At 32.3% G+C, this 17,612-nt stretch overlaps 1 protein-coding gene across 3 annotated transcripts in view; it reads left to right on the forward strand.

Moving 5' to 3' along the window:
* The window catches only part of LOC136039263 (single-minded homolog 1-like), a 116,054-nt gene that overhangs the window by 1,586 nt on the left and 96,856 nt on the right, over positions 1 to 17,612 (forward strand). For all 3 annotated transcript variants that reach the window (XM_065722836.1, XM_065722834.1, XM_065722835.1), the window contains exon 2: positions 3,750 to 4,003. The gene's annotated coding sequence lies outside the window, so the exon portion shown is untranslated. The remainder of the gene's footprint in view (positions 1 to 3,749; positions 4,004 to 17,612) is intronic.

Consider the following 17,612-nt stretch of genomic DNA (forward strand, 5'->3'; position numbering starts at 1 on the left):
AAGTTTTATAACCACACATGACTTTTTAATTGATAACATAATTTTGCATGAATGAAAGTGAATAAGAGAAAATGAGCCCAAATTTTCTGAACATAGGAGATATAAAACCTACTCATATTTGGGACTACAAGAGTATAGAGTACTCTGAAAACCTTGAAAACTAGAAAGGGTTAGATCTTGCACTCTCACTTGAGTACCTTATAGAAAGCAAGTTCTACTGACCATATTGACATATTTACTGATATATTAATGGGTGGGGGGCTGTATTTATTGTTCCATCCAAATCTGTAGTCCAAAAATTCTAGCCTAATGGATACTTGACTGTATTTGATGTGGAAGTCATTGTGTTAACCAAGGCTGCAAACTTCATATTTCCATCCTTTAGCTCCTTTAACTAATATAATGCTCCTCTGACTCTATGAACACTATTATACCCCCTTAGAAGCTTTCACTTGTCTAAGTAATAGTAGGCTAATTGCTATTTTCATTAGTCTTAATAGTAAAATGTTACTTTGAAAAGAAATGTGCAGAGTTTCTTTTTTAAAAAAGCCAGAAATTGCTACAAATGGCAACAGTTTTATGCTCTGAGATCATTTTCAAGGGTTTTCTGGCTCTTCTGAAAATTGCTGCAAGTCTGTTTTGAAATAATGTTTTACTATTAAGACCAAGAAAAACAATAATTACCATGCCTGGATTAGCTACAATTGGTAGTTCTTTTTAGAAGAACTACCAACAATTTAGAATTGTTGATTACTAATTTCAGGTAAAATTTTAGTGACTAAGGATATTGCAAAAGCTGTCACTTAAAGTCCTCAAAATAAACTTGTAAAAGAAGCAATTTGTATTCTTCAAAAGAGCTTTAGATGATTCATTTTGTACAAACAAACACAAATTAGGAACAATTGGGAAATTTTTCCAAGACAGTGGAATTCAACTCAGTGGCTATTTTGGCCCTATGTCCAAGGGCTTTTTTCAGCACAACACCAGGATATATATATATATATATATATATATATATATATATATATATATATATATATATATATATATATATATATATATATATAAACTTACATTAAAATGTGAAAATTAAAACTTAAAGTATTTTTAAAAACTTTTTAAAAGAGTCCTAGCATCCATTGAAGGTAAAACCCCAGTTACTCACCTAACAGGGGCTTATCAAATACCTTGCAACTGTGGCAATTACCTCAAAATAAACTTGCAAAGGAGGCAACTTGTATATTTCAAAAAAAGCTTTAGATGATTCATTTGGTTGTGTGTTTATATTCTAAGCAATAAAAAAATTACTTCTTTTCCACTTTTATGTATCTAGTTTTGCCATTTTACTTCTTTCCCACTTTTTTGTATCTAGTTTTGCCATTTGTCCCTAATGTTTTGCTGTCAGGACTTCTACAAGGTCCATCATCCTACCTTAACATAAATCAAATGTAAGACATCAAAGGCAAATTAAGAAGAAAATCCATATATATATATATATATATATATATATATATATATATATATATATATATATATATATATGTATATATAAATTGCTTCTTTCCCACTTTTATGTATCTAGTTTTGCCATTTTACTTCTTTCCCACTTTATGTATCTAGTTTTTATTTTATGTAGTTTTGCCAATTTTGCCATTTGTATCTTAACAAACATAATAAACTATTGTGAAACATAACTTATTTATAAACATGTTTTGGGTCTATCATTTTTTGTTCTTTTTACTGACCTTGAATTTCAAATAAAGGACCAATCACATTTTAGTCTCTTTTTATTGGCTCAGAATTTGACATAACAGCAAAGAGTAAGTAATAGAAAAAACTCAAAACTTAGGCCACCTAGTTACAGTAACAACTATATACCATTTGATTCTCCATTCAACACTTTTCAAATATACCTAGTAGTTACTAGTCACTACCATGAATAGTAAATCCTATCCCCCTCATTTCTTGTAGAGGGCCAGCTGATCATTCTGAGTGTCTAATTTAGTTTGCTAGCTAGAAGATGAACATACCACTCAATACACCTTTTAACACTTTCTAAAAATACAAACAAATCCCAACAATTTCCATTATGAAAGGGAAGTTTTAACAAAATAGTAGGCACTCTGTATATATGATTATACTGAGTAGAGTTACAAACTCTTCTACAATCAAAGAAATATACCACGGTATTCATTTTGAGGCCTCATGCCTCAAAAAGTAAGGCCCCATACCTCATGTCTCAAAATTTCTATCTTGATCAATTTGCTAATTAAGAAATGAACACACAACCTAATGTGCCTTTTGATGTTCACTAATCACTACCCTTGCAAATTCCATTCAAAGACTCTTAAAATGAAACCTTTTTTCTCATTTTGAATCTAGTAGGAATAAGATAGAAACATACCACTTGGTTAAAAATCTAGCTCTGATTTTTAGCTTTTTTTTTTCAATATTAGTCACTCTGTATATATAATAGCCTAATCTTATATATCTTAGGTATACGAGAGCTTTTTTTCAAATGTAAGAAATTATTCTACAGACTTTAAAAATTACAAATCATGGTTAAGCAAAGGTATGAGGACAAAGCTCTTCTATTATGCCTCATTTGAGCCTTAGGTCTTTATCAGAGGATTTCATTTTTATAACAGAAAGATTGTATAAGCTTACCAGAAGTCAGTGTCTTATGGAAGGAGGAGTGATGGGGGCAGATGTTTTAAGGAATAGTTCTGTGGGCAACAATAAGGCTCTTAATGTTTCCCAGAAGTCTTATTCACCTAAATCAACTATTTTTCAAGGTAGCAAAAAGCTTCTCACCTGAAATTTGAAATTTTCAGGGCTGTGGAGTTGGAGTTGTAGTATTGCTGAATAGAGTTGGAGTTGGTGTCCTGAAATTGTCTAAAGTCAGTGTTGGTTATAACATATAACATCTAGTTAAATAAAGCAGGGCTGTGGAATTGGAATTTGAGTTAACTTTTGCTGAATAAAGTTACTGTTGGTATATTGAAAATGTCTGGAGTTGGTTATAACTTAAGAAATCTAGTTAAATAAAGCTTTAAAACAGGGCTGTGGAGTTGGAGTCTTAATAGATTTTTTGCTGAATTGTGGTTGAGTTGCTATACTGAAATGGTCTGGAGTTGGTTATAATTTATAAACTGGTTATAAATTGGATTGGTTAAAGTTAAATGAAACTTTAGACCAGGGCTGTGGTGGTGGAAATTTAGTAGATTTCTGCTGAATGGCGTCATAGTTGAGTTGGTGTATTGAAAATGTCTGGAGTCAGAGTTGGTTATAAGTTGTAACTGACTCCACAGCACTGGACATTTCACCCATTTTCTTTACATTCAACTTTTTTTATTCAATTTTGTTGTTTGAAAGCCATTTGTAGTTAAAATGGTTTCATAAAAAAAAGAATAACTAGCTTTTTGTTTACCTGACTTATGAAGATATTCCTTGCATTTGTTTTCAAAGTATATTCCTTGCATTTGTTTTCAAAGTATATTCCTTGCATTTGTTTTCGAAGTAAATTCCTTTTAAGACGGACTAGCTTGTGTAGTCAGACCTACTTTTGAGTAGTCAGACCTAATTGAGGATTGTTCAATATTGCTAAAGTTTACATTATTTATGGTCAGTATGGTTTTACCTTTATTTAAATAATTTTTCAGCTTATTTTTTCTACAAAAATATAGCAAAATAATAGTTTTTTTTCAATTTGTATGTTTTATTTTTCATTTTTTCTTGTTTTTTTACAGAATGAAACCATAAAAAGGAAACCTGGGGTGCACATGTGTGATAACAACAAGAAATTTGGTTGCACCTGCTTTGCACCATTTGCACCTGTTTTAAGTCTAATGGAAATTCCGAAAATTGTGTCATTCAAAATGACCAATCATAATTTGATGCTTGCCAGTACAGTTAGTCAAGATCTGATTGTCAATTTTGTGGAGTTGGGATCAATGAAAGCAGAAACGCTGATGAAGTGTATTCAAGATAAGATAAAAATAAGGTAAGATTTTGACAAGATAATGTAAAAATAAGGTAACATTTTACCAAGATAAGGTAAAAATAAGGTAAAATTTTACCAAGATAACGTAAAAATAAGATAAGATTTTAACAAGATGAGGTAAACATAAGGTAAGATTTTAACAAGATAAGGTAAAAATAAGGTAACATTTTACCAAGATAAGGTAAAAATAAGGTAACATTTTACCAAGATAAGGTAAAAATAAGGTAAGATTTTAACAAGATAAGGTAAAAATAAGGTAACATTTTACCAAGATAAGGTAAGATTTTACCAAGATAAGGCAAAAATAAGGTAACATTTTACCAAGATAAGGTAAAAATAAGGTAACATTTTACCAATATAAGGTAAAAAAAAAGGTAAAATTTTACCAAGATAAGGTAAAAATAAGGTAAGATTTTAACAAGATAAGGTAAAAATAAGGTAACATTTTACCAAGATAAGGTAAAAATAAGGTAAGATTTTAACAAGATAAGGTAAAAATAAGGTAACATTTTACCAAGATAAGGTAAAAATAAGGTAACATTTTACCAAGATAAGGTAAGATTTTACCAAGGTAAGGTAAACATAAGGTAAGATTTTACCAATATAAGGTAAAATCTAATAAAATAAGACATTTTCCCCAGATTTTAAAGCTGGAAAAAGCTTTGGACCTTCCAAACATATTAGGGTCTTTGTTTCTTTTTCAACCTCTGAACGACTATGAATGAAACCCAGGTGAATTTTAGAGAAATGGTTTTATTGCTGGAAGCAATGCACAGTTAAGGTTTCTACTCTACCTAATTTCTTTGATAATTTTTTTTTCGATTCACGGAAAAGTTGAAACTTACCTGGTGCTAAGTTGAGTATGTGGTGGTTGCTTGAAAATGCCCCATCTAAATGAGGGGCATTGTTAGTCAGCATACCTCATCTTCCATTTTGATTACGTAAAGAAAGACAAGTTTTTTCAATCGAAAGTAAAGTGCAATATTAGAACTTAAAACAAGCAGAAATTATTCCGTGTGTAAGGGGGCTGTCCCCTTTTTAACCGCTCGCTTGGTATGCTAAAAGCTTCTTATTCTAATTCAATGGTTGTTGCGTTTAAGTAGTTGTTCTTAAAAAAATCAGACAAAAAGTCAAACTTCATTATGAAGAGCAAGGATTGAGGAGGGGGTAATCCCCTTCATTTACAGAATAATTTCTGTTGGTTTGAAGTTTTAATATTGTTTTTTAGTTTCAGTAGAAAAGACTTGTTTTTTATTTAGTTTCTGATTGTTTTTCAAATTATGATCAAGACTAGCCAAGATGTGATCTGTGGTACCTACCCCTTAAACCCCCAATCTCTTGCTGATAAATTGTATAGATCAATAATTATCTTGTATAATTATATAAGTAAAAAATTATACTTATTAAAAATTAGAATAATAAAATAGAAATAAATGATAACAATAAAATAAATAATAAAGTAAACTAGCCAAAGAGTTGCTCAGTCAGCCACAATTTACCATACATTTTTTTTATATAAATAGAAATAAATGATAATAATAACATAAACAATCAAGTAAACTAGCCAAAGAGTTGCTCAGTCAGCCACAATTTACCAATTTTTTTTTATATATAAATAGAAATAAATGATAATAATAAAATAAATAATAAAGTAAACTAGCCAAAGAGTTGCTCAGTCAGCCGTAATTTAGCAATTTTTTTTTTATATAAGTAGAAATAAATGATAATAACAACATAAATAATAAAGTAAACTAGCCAAAGAGTTGCTCAGTCAGCCACAATTTACCACACCTTTTTTTTTATATAAATAGAAATAAATGATGATAATAACATAAATAGTAAAGTAAAGTAGCCAAAGAGTTGCTCAGTCAGCCACAATTTACCAAAAATTTTTTCATATAAATAGAAATAAATGATAATAATAAAATAAATAATAAAGTAAACTAGCCAAAGAGTTGCTCAGTCAGCCACAATTTACAAATTTTTTTTTTATATATAAATAGAAATAAATGATAATAATAAAATAAATAATAAGTAAAGCAGCCAAAGAGTTTCTCAGTCAGCCACAATTTACCACAAATTTTCTTATATAAATAGAAATAAATGATAACAATAATAAAGGAAACTAGCCAAAGAGTTGCTCAGTCAGCCACAATTTACCAAAAATTTTTTCATATAAAAAGAAATAAATGATAATAATAAAATAAATAATAAAGTAAACTAGCCAAAGAGTTACTCAGTCAGCCACAATTTAGCAATTTTTTTTTTTATATAAATAGAAATAAATTATAGTAATAAAATAAATAATAAGTAAAGTAGCCAAAGAGTTGCTCAGTCAGCCACAATTTACCACACATTTTCTTATATAAATAGAAATAAATGATAATAATAAAATAAATAATAAAGTAAACTAGCCAAAGAGTTGCTCAGTCAGCCACAATTTACCAATTTTTTTTTTTATATAAATAGAAATAAATGATAATAATAAAATAAATAACAAAGTAAAGTAGCCAAAGAGTTGCTCAGTCAGCCACAATTTACCACACATTTTCTTATATAAATAGAAATAAATGATAATAATAAAATAAATAATAAAGTAAATTAGCCAAGGAGTTACTCAGTCAGCTACAATTTACCACAAATTTTCTTTTTTGCCTCTTTTTCCTTTTTCTTTTTTTATTTTATTATATATATTTATATACATACATATATATATATATATATATATATACATATATATATATATATATATATATATATATATATATATATATATATATATTTATATATATTTATACATATATACATATACACATATATACATATATATATATATATATATATATATATATATATATATATATATATATATTAGAAAATTAGCGAGCTACTTCTATGGTCAAAAGTGATCAGAGAGCGACCAGCCCCTCCCCTTCTGCCTGTATTCCCTAAAGGTATCTGGTCAAAATTTTGAGATAAATGTTTTCTTCAAAACAGTCCAAAAGGCAAATAATTATGCCCCCGGGATAAAGGTTTTAACCCCCTCCCAGCCCCCGGGAAAAGGGATGTGAATTATGAAAGGTGCTTATTGTTACTTTGATACTTTGTTTACTTTGATACTTTCTTTATTTTTATACTTTATCACTTTGATGCTAGTTTTGATACTTTAATGGAACTTTGCTGTTGAAAAAAAGAAATAGTTTTGGAATGGAGAGTTTTGAAAAACTTGAAACTTTAGCAATCAAGAATAAAGAGAAATTATTAAAAAAAAACTTCCCAAAAAAGAATCTTCTCAAAGGAAAGTAGAGGCCTTATTAAACTTAAGAGCAGTAGAGATAAAAATCTACAATTTAAGCTCAAAAGGATCAGAAATAACTATTAAAGAATTAATGATACCTGAAACGAAATAAACAAATTTTAAATAAAATAAATAATAAAACGAAATAAACAAAAATTAAATACACAGTCAGAGCAAACAAACATACAACAGGTACCATATAAATGAATAAAGAAATCTTAAAATGAGTAAAACTGAAATTGAATATGCAAATTATTCTTAGAAAAACCAAAAATCACTGCAGACAAAGTCTTGGAAAGAACCAATAAAATTAAACTGAATATTTTATATATAACGATCCTAATTGCTAAAAACTCATCAACTGAAGATTTTATTTCACTACAATTATTTCACTTCATTTATATTCAATGTTGTAATAAGTACAAAAGCAATTATTTACAATATTATTTGTTTTGTCGTTAGTTAAGTGCCAATGACACAATAGGCATTATATAAATTAGTTTGCAGTTAAATTGATAAAATAGATGAATTAAATTGATAAATTTGCAACAAATTAACTAAAATAATTAATTAAATAAATAAATTAGTTAATTTAATTAGTTAAAAATTAAATAAAAATAACTATGCTTAAGAAGATGAATGAAATTCCAAGGTTACACTTTTGTCCTCCCCCCTCTCTCTCCATTCTATGAATATACAAAATTACTGATTATATTGGTAGTTCACCTTTTTTCTCAATTCCCGTCGCTACTAGCATTTCTATACAGCCCATATGTCAGAGCTTGGGCAGGTAAATTTACATGCCTCTTGTTTGTTTCGCTTTTTGTTGTAAAAAAAAAGAAATCATAAAAGTGTTTTTTGTAACTAAAAAAAGAAATGTTACTTGTTAATTATCCAGAACACACTCAAAAAATTTTGATATGTAAGATCTCAGAAAAAACTGGTTTAGCTGAATTCTGAGACAAGTAGCTTAGGCTCAGTGGAAAAACTTGTTGTAGGTATGTTTTAATTAAATATTTAATATATAGAGTTGGTATTTTGGCTAGATTAGGTTATGGTTGGTATTTAATAGAAAGTGTTATGGGCGGCCTGCTTTCCATAATTCTCTGTTGTAGTTTCCGTATTTTTGTTACTAAATTATTATTTTTTTATCATCTTTTGGTATATCTCACTAGGATTGACCTAACTTCACTTCTTGGGTGTGTTCTGTGTAATTAACAAGTACCAAAGCAATACTTATGCTTAAATAGAGGTAAAGAGCAATCGAGTGAAACTACCGAGTGTACAAGAGGTGGACTACCCTCCCCCCTTCTTTTTAGAGGATAAATCTTGGCACTGGTATTTCGCCCATCATTGTATAGCTTTTTTTACTTATTTATTTTTTTTAGTTATGATTTTATTTTTTAGTTATTAGTTAAAATTTTTTAGTTTTTTTTTCTGTAAAGAATTATACCTAATATTTAACCCTTATTTCAGAACTTGAACCATGAGGTCTGGATTAGGCTACTCATTCAGTTCATGACAAAACAATTTTTTATTTAAAAAATAATAAGTGATAAAAAAAATATGTCATTGGTAACTAGACATAACAAGAGCTAAGAGCTCATATGGCACTTGTGACGAGGCGAGAAGAGCTAAGAGCCAAGAGATCATATAGTATGAGTTCTAACAAAATTCTATGAATCAATAGATTGATTTAAAAAGGAAAATAAGAGGCTTAATGCCTGTCAGGATTTAAAATAAGAGCTCTGAGTCACGATGTCCTTCTAAATATAAAAATTCATTCAGATCCGATCACCCACTCGTAAGTTATAAATATCTAATTTTTTCTAATTTTTCCTCTCCCTTTAGCCCCAGATGGTCGAATCTGGGAAAACGACTTTATCAAGTCAAATTGTGCAGCTCCCTGACACGCCGACCAATTTTAATCGTCCTAGCACGTCCAGAAGCACCACACTCGCCAAATCACTGAACCCCTCCCCCCGACTCCCCCAAAGAGAGCGAATCCAGTACAATTCTGTCAATCACGTATCAAGGACATTTGTTTATTCTATCCACCAAGCTTCATCCCGATTCCTCCACTCCAAGTGTTTTTCCAAGATTTCCCCCTCCAACTCCCCACAATGTCAAAAGACCTTGTCGGGATTTGAAATAAGAGCTCTGAGACATGAATTCAATCTAAAAATCAAATTTCATTAAGATCCGATCATCTATTCGTAAGATAAAAATACCCCAATTTTCACGTTTTCCAAGAATTCCGGTTTCCCCCTCCAACTCCCCCCCCCAGTGTCACAGGATCTGGTAGGAATTTAAAATTAGAACTTTAAGGCACAGGATCCTTCTAAATGTCAAATTTCATTAAGATCTGGTCACCCTTTCGTAAGTTACAAATACCTCAATTTTCAAAATTACCCCCCCCCCCCAATTCCACCAAAGAGAGCAGATCCGGTCCGGTTATGTTAGTCACGTATCTTTGACAGGTTTCTATTCTTCCCATCCAGTTTTATCCTAATCTCACCGCTTTAAGTATTTTCTAAGATTTCCGGTCCCCCCAACTGCCCCCCCCAATTACGCTTGATCCGGTTGAGATTTAAAATAAGAGATCTGAGTTACGAGGTCCTTCTAAATATGAAGTTTCATGAAGATCCGATCACTCCTTCGTAAGTTAAAAATACGTCATTTTTTCTTATTTTTCAGAATTAGCCCCCCCCCCTCCAATAGAGCGGATCCGTTCCAATTATGTAAATCACGTATGTAAGACTTCTGCTCTTATTTTTCCCACCAAGTTTCATCCCGATCCCTCCAATCTAAGCGTTTTCCATGATTTTAGGTTCCCCACCCCAAACTTCCCCCAATGTCACCAGATCCGGTCAGGATTTAAAATAAGAGCTTTGAGACACGATGTCCTTCTAAATATCAAAATTCATTAGGATCCGATCACCCACTCGTAAGTTATAAATACCTAATTTTTTCTAATTTTCCTCTCCCTTTAGCCCCAGATGGTCGAATCTGGGAAAACGACTTTATCAAGTTAAATTGTGCAGCTCCCTGACACGCCTACCAATTTTAATCGTCCTAGCACGTCCAGAAGCACCAAACTCGCCAAATCACTGAACCCCTCCCCCCAACTCCCCCAAAGAGAGCGAATCCAGTACGATTCTGTCAATCACGTATCAAGGACTTTTGTTTATTCTATCCACCAAGCTTCATCCCGATACCTCCACTCCAAGTGTTTTTCCAAGATTTCCCCCTCCAACTCCCCCCAATGTCAAAAGATCTGGTTGGGATTTGAAATAAGAGCTCTGAGACATGAATTCCTTCTAAAAATCAAATTTTTAATCTATTCGTAAGATAAAAAAACCCTAATTTCCACGTTTTCCAAGAATTCCGGTTTCCCCCTCCAACTCCCCCCAATGTCACAGGATCTGGTAGGAATTTAAAATTAGAACTTTAAAGCACAAGATCCTTCTAAATATCAAATTTCATTAAGATCTTGTCACCCTTTCGTAAGTTACAAATACCTCAATTTTCAAAATTACCCCCCCCCCCCAATTCCACCAAAGAGAGCAGATCCGGTCCGGTTATGTCAGTCACGTATCTTTGACAGGTTTCTATTCTTCCCATCCAGTTTTATCCTGATCTCACCGCTTTAAGTATTTTCTAAGATTTCCGGTCCCCCAACTGCCCCCCCCCCCCCCCAATTACGCTTGATCCGGTTGAGATTTAAAATAAGAGATCTGAGTTACGAGGTCCTTCTAAAAATGAAGTTTCATGAAGATCCGATCACTCCTTCGTAAGTTAAAAATACGTCATTTTTTCTTATTTTTCAAAATTAGCCCCCCCCAATAGAGCGGATCCGTTCCAATTGTGTAAATCACGTATGTAAGACTTCTGCTCTTATTTTTCCCACCAAGTTTCATCCCGATCCCTCCAATCTAAGCGTTTTCCATGATTTTAGGTTCCCCACCCCAAACTTCCCCCAATGTGACCAGATCCGGTCAGGATTTAAAATAAGAGCTTTGAGACACGATATCCTTCTAAATATCAAATTTCATTGAGATCCGATCACCTGTTCGTAAGTTAAAAATACCTCATTTTTTTGTAATTTTTCAGAATTAACCCCTCCCCCAACTACCCAATGAGAGCGGATCCGTTCCGGTTATGTCAATCATGTATCTAGGACTTGTGCTTATTTTTCCCACCAAGTTTCATCCCGATCCCTCCACTCTAAGTGTTTTCCAAGTTTTAGGTTTCCCCCTCCCAACTCCCCCCCAATGTCACCAGATCCGGTCGGGTTTAAAATAAGAGCTCTGAGACACGATATCCTTCTAAATATCAAATTTCATTGAGACCCAATCACCCGTTCGTAAGTTAAAAATACCTCATTTTTTAATTTTTCAGAATTAAAAATAATTAAAAAAAAAATATTTTTTTTGATTTTTTCAGAATTACCCCCCCCCCCTCCCCAACCACCCCAAAGAGAGCAGATCCGTTCCGGTTATGTCAATCATGTATCTAGGACGTGTGCTTATTTTTCCCACCAAGTTTCATCTCGATCCCTCCACTCTAAGTGTTTTCCAAGATTTTAGGTTTCCCCCTCCCATATCCCCCCCCCAATGTCACCAGATCCGGTCGGGATTTAAAATAACAGCTCTGAGACACGATATCCTTCCAAACATCAAATTTCATTAAGATCTGATCAACAGTTCGTAAGTTAAAAATACTTCAATTTTTCTATTTTTTCCGAATTAACCGGCCCCCACTCCCCCCCGGATGGTCAAATTGGGAAAACGACTATTTCTAATTTAAGCTGGTCCCGTCCCTGATACGCCTGCCAAATTTCATCGTCCTAGCTTACCTGGAAGTGCCTAAAGTAGCAAAACCGGGACCGACAGACAGACCGACAGAATTGGCGATTGCTATATGTCACTTGGTTAATACCAAGTGCCATAAAAAGTAACTAAAGTCATAATAAACACATACGTATAAAGTATGTATGTATATAAACATACATACATACATACATATAAACATACAGAGTAAATAAATACAAATAAAGGGGAAACGAGTAAAAGTAATATTTTATATTACTATTACTACCCTATTATCCCCTTACCCCGCCCCCATTCTGTGAATATGTAAGATTGCCGTTAATAATGGTATTTCGCTCATTATTGCACAATAATTATCTTTTTTACTTGCACCGCTGTAATGAACTAAATATATTAAAAAACAAGTTTTTTCAACTGCAAGTAATGAGCACCATTAAAACTTAAAAAGAACAGAAATTATTACGTATATAAAGGGGGTTGCCCCTCCTCAACACCTCGCTCTTTACGCTAAAGTTTGAATTTCGTCCTAATATTTTAAGAATGACTCATGAAACACAAGGGCCGTTTAATTAGAACAATAAGACGCTTTTTTTTTTAAAGTACTATGAAAAATTTAGCGTAAAGAGCGGGGTATTGAGGAGGGGGCAACTCCCTTTATATATATAATAATTTCTGCTCGTTTTAAGTTTCAATGTTGCTCCTTACTTTCAGTTGAAAAAAAGTTTTTTTAATTTAATTTCTGATCGTTTCTTAAATAATGCCAGGAAATCTGGCCCTACCTCCATGGAGAAACCTCTTCCCTACGGAAATATCCTCTAGACAATTCAATCCCGGTGAAGATTTACCCCGGACAATTACTCTTAACCACTCCGCACGTAAAATCGAGGCAAAAAGAGAAAGCAAGACATATGAAAAGAATTTGCATAAGAATTCGGGCAAATTCCCCTAGTGTGTAATTTCACCTGACAATTTCACTCCCAGAAAACTTCCCTTCCCATGGAAAATACTCCCGTGGAAAAACCCCCAGAAGAAAATTCCCCCCCCTTCCACCCAAAAATGTATGCATACATCCCAATAAGAAATACTATGCGTAAACAATGGGCAAATTGTGTAACTTAAAGACCTCTCTCCCGGGGCTGTTGGGGGTCATGTTATACCAAAAGGCATAGTTATTGAGCCTTTCAACTATGATGAACAAATTGGCTATATCAAAATTTTGATTGGACGATTTTGCGAAAAAGGGGCGAGGAGGGGGCCTTGTTGCCCTACAATTTGTTTGATCACTTAAAAAGGGCATTAGAACTTTTAATTTCCTTTCGAATGAGCCCTCTCTCGATATTATAGGACCAGTGGGCCGATATGATGACCCCTGGGGAAAGCATACAAAAAAAGCAAAAAAAAACCAGCCGTGATCTTTCTTCTGGCAAAAAAGAAATGCAAAATTCCACATTTTTGCAGATAGAGGCTTGATTTTTCTACAACAGGGTTCTCGAATACGCTGAGTCTGATGGCGTGATTATCATTAAGATTTATTGACATTTAGGGGATGCTTTCCCCTTTTTTTGAAAATCAGGAAACATTTTCTCAAGCTCGTAAACTTTTATGGGTAAGTCTAAACTTAATGAAATTTACATATTTGAAATCAGCATATAAAGCATGTAGCTTACCTATTGGTATCAAAATTCCATTTTTTAAGGTTTTGCTTCCTACTGAAACGGGTTGCTCCTTTACCACGAAATAGTTCGATTACACCTCGAATTGAATTTCAATTCCAGAACTTGTACGTCGATTCCTAGATTACTCTTTTATTCTCACTGTTGTTTATTTAAAAAGAAAGGAAGTAAAAGAATACGTATTATCGGTAATATTACATAAATATATTTAATTCATTAAATAAATATACTAAATATATACTTAATATATTAATATCTTTTATTAAACAAATATATTTAACAGAAAAATGAAAGAACCAATTGCTATACTCCATTAAAGGCTAAGAGCAGACGAGTGAACTACGATGTACTATAAGGGGGAGGGGGCTGAAATTCATCTCCGCCATCTTTCTTTTTTTCCGTCATTATGTAAACTTAACGTGGATATTGATATTTTACCTTTATTCTTATATTCCTTGTTTATTATTTTTAATTTTTATATTGACTTATTCTTTTTCCTTAAATCCCTGATTTCTTTAGTCTTAACTGCAATTGTATCTTGTATACAACCCATATTTTAGAACTTGGGCAGGTAAATTTATATGTCTCTTTTAGTTTTCGCTCGAAAGATTAGGCTCAGTTTTTATTGGTCAAAGCTGAAACTCTTATGTCATTTGAAATGTTTCTCTTAATCCTCTAGAATGCAGTTTCAGCACACTCCAATCCTGGCCTAGGCTTTTAAAGTGGCAATTGCAATTTGTATTATTTGGAGCAATGAAAATAAGCGAGGGGTGCCCACTTCCCGCCACTTGGTGTACACCTCAGTACCGCCTGTGTCGCACAGTTCTGCCACGCTTGTCAGACTTATGCCACTCTTGGCATGTGCCACTTGACGTACAGGATTCCTGAAAGTGGTCGCTCCCTTGAAAATAAGTGCGGTACTTTTATTCCGACCACACTCTTTTTTCCCTCTGTAATACAACTAGTTTGTCTCTGTATTTATGTGTGCGCTTGGAGATCAGCTTCACGTGAGCAAGATAAAATACTATGCAGGTATATTTTAATATATATATATATATATATATATATATATATATATATATATATATATATATATATATATATATATATATATATATATATATATATATATATATATATATATATATATATATATATATCATGAAAAGAGAAATCACCAATGCAACAGCACAAACACAAAAAAAAACAAAAAAAAAAACGAGAGAGACAGAAGGAGAAAAGGAAGACTGTTTTCCTAAATTAGTGATTAATACAGACCAGCACTTGAATGAGGCCTTAACCCTACTCATCCATACAATCACATAGGTCAAACGGCATAACCACACACAATCAACCATAAAGAATAATCCATGGACAGGCAGTCATGTCGTCAATAAGTATAAGTCGTCATTTACCAAAAAAATAGAAAAAATAATATAGACAAATAATTCAGAGGCAACAACCCAACACAAGGGCTCATCAGGAGAATACACTGGCCTATATAGGGTTTCGCCACTTTAAATTCTCTACCCAGCACAGTGTTGTGGCTACCACAGAATATCCATGTCATCCCCGTGTCAGGTATCACCTCCAAAATACATGCCTATGAGAAAAAAAAAACAAAAAAACAGCAAATGTAAAACAACCAAGTAAAACCAAAACAAGCTTATCCTGTTAATATATCCTTCTTTTTAGCAACAATAGGTAAACTAAATATTATAAATTTTACCAAATCACAAATATTAACACATTGCAAAAAACCTGAATGAACTTATATATATATATATATATATATATATATATATATATATATATATATATATATATATATATATATATTATATATATATATATATATATATATATATATATATATATATATGTATATATATATATATATATATATATATATATATATATATATATATATATATATATATATATATATATATATATATATATATATATATATATATATATATATATATATATATATATATATATATATATATATATATATATATATATATATATATATATATATATATATATATATATATATATATATATATATATATATATATATATATATATATATATCGGATAGATGGAGGTGGTTAGGTATTTAATATAATGCGTTTTGGCCAGCCAGCTTTAACTAATTCTCTATTGTAATTTCTATAATTTTGTTATTAAAGTCTTATATTTTCATCATATTTTGGTATATTTTAATAGGATGAACCTAACGTCACTTCTTGAGTGTGGCTGGGATATCATACAAGTACTATAAGTGCATGGCCCTACTTTAAAATAGATGTTATTTGCTGTTATCAAGGCCAAGGAGGGGGATAGGGGGTTTTAACCCTCCCCCTCCGAAAGGTTTTTCCGGCTCGTAAAAACGTAACAAATATGCCTATAACCAAATTTTTGATGCGTTTTTAAGTCTTTTTTGTACCCCCCCCGAACAAAAATTCTTTTGTGAGACTCTTAGGAGAGACAGCACACTGATATAGGGATTCGTAGGTTGTTTTTTGCAGTTGTTTTCTTAATTCAGTTTATTGCGACAACGGTACTTGTGTATTATCCCGAACGCACTCAAGAAGTGAAGTTAAGTTAATCGTAATGAATTATCCCAAAATTCGATGAAATTGTAAGTTTTTGTAACAAAATTATGAAAACTATAAAAAAGAATTGTGGAAAGAAGGCTGCTCAGAACACATTATATGAAATATCTCACTACCTCTATATATTAGATATATAATTAAAATATATCTGCATCATAGTTTTCTCACTAATACTTAGCTAATTATGACCGATTGCAGACAGAACAAGAGCCAAGAGCTCATATGGCAATTGTGAAGAGGTCGGAAGAGCCAAGAGCTTCATTACCACCTCTTCACTCTAAGCGTTTTCCAAGATTTTTGGTTTTCCCCTCCTACTCCTCCCCAATGTCACCAAATCACAGCTCTGAGTTGATTTAAAAATAACAGCGATTTGATTTAAAAATAACTGAGTTGAGGGATTTAAAATAACAGCTCTGAGACACGAGGTCCTTCTAAATATAAAATTGTAAAAACACCTATATATTATATCTATATTTTCTAAAACACCTATATTTTTCTAATGTTTTCGAATTAACCGTTCTTCCAAGAGAGTGGATCCGGTCCGGTTATGCCAATAACGTATCTAGGACATGTGCCTATTCTTCCCATCAAGTTTCATCCCGATCTCTACTCTCTAAGCGTTTTCCAAGATCTCCGATTTCCTCCTCCAACTCCCCAATGTCACCGGATTCGGTCGGGATTTAAAATAAGAGCTCTGAGACATGAGCTCCTTCGACATATTAAATTTTATTAAGATCCAATCACCTGTTCGTAAGTTAAAAATACCTCATTTTTTTCTAATTTTCCGAATTACCGTATTAGGTCCCCCCAACTCCCCCAACGAGAGTGGATCCGGTCTGGTTATGTCAATCACGTATCTAGGACCTATACTTACTCTTCCCACCAAGTTTCATCCCGATCTCTCCACTCTAAGCGTTTTCCAAGATTTCCTGCCCCCCGAACTCCCCTGATGACACTGGATCCGGTCAGGATTTAAAACAAGAGGTCTTAGTTACGAGGTCCTTCTATATATCAAATTTCATTAAGATCATATCCCTCATTCGTAAGTTAAAAATACCTTTTTTTCTAATTTTCCCGAATCCCCCCCCCCCAACTCCGCCAAAGAGAGTGGATCCGTCCCAGTTACGTCAATCATGTATCTAGGACTTCTGATTATTTTTCCCACCAGGTTTCATCCCGATC

This window comes from Artemia franciscana, chromosome 19 (genome assembly GCF_032884065.1).
Source record: "Artemia franciscana chromosome 19, ASM3288406v1, whole genome shotgun sequence".
Classification (NCBI taxonomy): Eukaryota; Metazoa; Arthropoda; class Branchiopoda; order Anostraca; family Artemiidae; genus Artemia; species Artemia franciscana.